Consider the following 3,014-nt stretch of genomic DNA (forward strand, 5'->3'; position numbering starts at 1 on the left):
CGAGAGGAAGGCAGATACGCTCTCAGAGTAAGTGACTACATGATTGGGGGCATGAGTTGGCACCCAAAAAGTCATCCCTAGCACAGTAGCACTCCCAAGCAGGAGGACTCACACACAGAAACGTCCCCAGGTGGGCAGAAACGCCCCCAGATGGGGTCACGGCGTCGTGAGGCCCTCCACGTGTACAACAGCCATGTCAGAATGGAAACACCCTTTAGTCAAATGCCAGGTAATTAAAGTCATTCAATACAGTTTCCCTTTCGAGCATTCAGGTACTATAATGGCTCCCAAGCGTTTCAACGTCTTAAATGCGCTACGTTTTCTAAATTAAATACGCTGATTGAGTGCGTTACATTTGTAATTAAAGGCGCTTTAAGGCGCTTTAATGCTTGGGTAGTTTAAATAGTGCGGAGAATGTTGGAAACGGGGTTCGAACTTGTACCGTCCCGTATCAGGGCGTTGACTAAGTCAAAGTCAATGACTGGAAAGTCAAAGTCAACTCGAGGCGTCGCCCAGGTGTAGAGACGCCAAGAGGAAGCGTCGCCAAGATAGGACAAGGCGTCGCCAAGGCGAGGCGTCGCCTGGTTGGAGGCGTCGCCTGGATGGAGGCGTCGCCCAACCAGGGCGTAGCCAGATCAAACAGTGTAAAAGTAAGGCAATCACAGTATGGTTCCCCGATACCCATGGGTAGGAAAGACCATGGAGGGAGCGACGTCGTGGCAAAGCCTCAGGACCCGATATCTCGGGAAAGTGATAAAGAGAAGGAAAAGGTGGCTTCAAGGCCATAGTGATAGTATCAGTGAAGGGCAGCCTGACTCGTGAAGTACCCCTGCCACCCAGAGACGCCTTCGGGACAGATACGACCCAAGAGGAAGGGCACGCCCAGGATAACCGGGTGCAGGGTGCGAGAGGAAGGCAGATACGCTCTCAGAGTAAGTGGCTAGATACTTGGGGGCATGAGTTGGCACCCAAAAAGCCACCCCTAGCGCAGTAGCACTCCCAAGCAGGAGGGCTCACACGTAGAGACGTCCCCAGGTGGGCAGAAACGCCCCTAGATGGGGTCATGGCGTCGTGAGGCCCTCCACGTGTACGACAACCATGCCAGAATAGAAACACCCTCTAGTCAGGTGCCAAGTAATTAAAGATATTCAATACAGTTTCCCTTTCGAGCATTCAGGTACTATTAGGGCTCCCGAGCGTTTCAACGTCTTAAATGCGCTACGTTTCGCAATTAAGCGCTTTAATGAGTGCGTTACGTGTGAGATTAAAAGCGCTTTAAGGCGCTTTAAATGCTGGGGCAGTTTAAATAGCGCTGGGAATGTCGGAAAAAGGGTTGGAACCTTTGGCAAAATTAGGAGAAACTCTCTGGTTGCTTGCCCGTGCTTTAAGATTACGTACAATTGACTGGAGAACATTTTTTCCTGAAGGAGACAACACACACACATATACACTGTTCTTTTACCACCTTCAGAGTGCCACACGCGGTGCTCAGAGACGGGGGTGATTAGTTTTGGTGTTTCTTGCTGGCTGACTTGAGCGTCGGAGTGCAAACAGCCGCTAGGGCGCCTCTTTGTCCTCTTTTTTGCAGGAATTCACAGGCAATCAGTGGGAAGGAGTCCTTAGCTGACGGTTGAGGTCGCGCACGAAGACGTCCTGGTCAACCGGACGGAACATTTGGCGCCCACCGTGGGGCCGATATAAAACATCAGTCCCATCACAAGTTCGAGAAGGTTTATCAAGTTACAGTAAGGGTGAGGGAGTTTGGAGCGACAATGCCCCCCACCAGACGAAGAGCAGCGCGCGCAGCCCCAACAGACCTATCCATGCAGCAGGTCCTGGAAATAATGAGGGGGCTGCAGCAGGACATGGCGGATTCAAAACTGGAACAGGAACGCATGCAGGCAGATCTTGATGCCTCGCATGAGCGGAACGAAGAGCTCCACCGTGTGAATGAGGAGTTGCGCCAGGGCCTGAGAAATGATCGGAGGCGGCCTGGACAGGACGAGATGGAGAACCATTCCCCACCAAGGGAGTTTTCCACTCCTTTCTCGCAGGAGATCCTAGACGCAGCGATCCCAAACACGTTCGCGGGACCTAAGGTGATCTTCACTGGGATGGAGGACCCAGAGACGCACCTCGTTGCATTTCACACACAGATGGTCTTGATAGGCGGCTCTGATGCTGCCAAATGCAAGCTCTTCATGAGCACCCTGACCGGGATGGCTATGGACTGGTTCATTAGCCTCCCAGAAGGTCATATCACGTCTTTCCGACAATTGTCGCGTCTATTCAGAGAACAGTACTTGGCCAACAAGGCCCCGCCGCCTGTCTCCTATGATCTGTTTGACGTGAAGCAGTATCAGGGGGAGACCCTGAAGGAGTATATCAATCGCTTCGGGGCCCAGGTCGTGAAGGTTGGTACAACAGAGGAGCCTATGATTGTGTACGCATTTGTGAAAGGCGTATGCCCCGGCCCCTTTGGAGAATCTATTATCCGCAATCGCCCTAGGACCTTCGCTGAATTACGGCGTAGGGCGGTAGAGCATATCGCTTCGGAAGGGGAGGTATGTGTGAAGCGCACCAGCGCCGTACCCTCACGCCCGAGGGGACCGACGCGAGTTCAACCCGTCAGAGTCAATGAGACCACGACGGGAAGAAAGAAGCCAGAGGTGAGACGCCCCTACGAGGCCAGAAAGCCCCAGCCCCGGGGTCCAGCAGGAGGCGAGCGCCCCGCCAGAGAAAGAGCGAGACCGGCGAGGTACAACTTTGTGGTCGAGTTGAAGGATTTGATCGCCGTGCCTAACATAGCTGAGAGGCTGAGGCGACCGGCGAAGACCGACAAGGTGTTAGGGCCCCGTAAAGACTCTTGGTGCGAATTCCACGAGGCTTTCGGACACCAAATTGATAATTGCTTGTCGTTGGGCTACCAGCTAGATGAGCTGGTGAGGACTGGGTTTTTGAAAGATTATGTCACAGACTCCACAACGACCGCCACCTTGCCGCCGCCGGCAGAT

This window comes from Phaseolus vulgaris, chromosome 10 (genome assembly GCF_000499845.2).
Source record: "Phaseolus vulgaris cultivar G19833 chromosome 10, P. vulgaris v2.0, whole genome shotgun sequence".
NCBI classification, from domain to species: domain Eukaryota; kingdom Viridiplantae; phylum Streptophyta; class Magnoliopsida; order Fabales; family Fabaceae; genus Phaseolus; species Phaseolus vulgaris.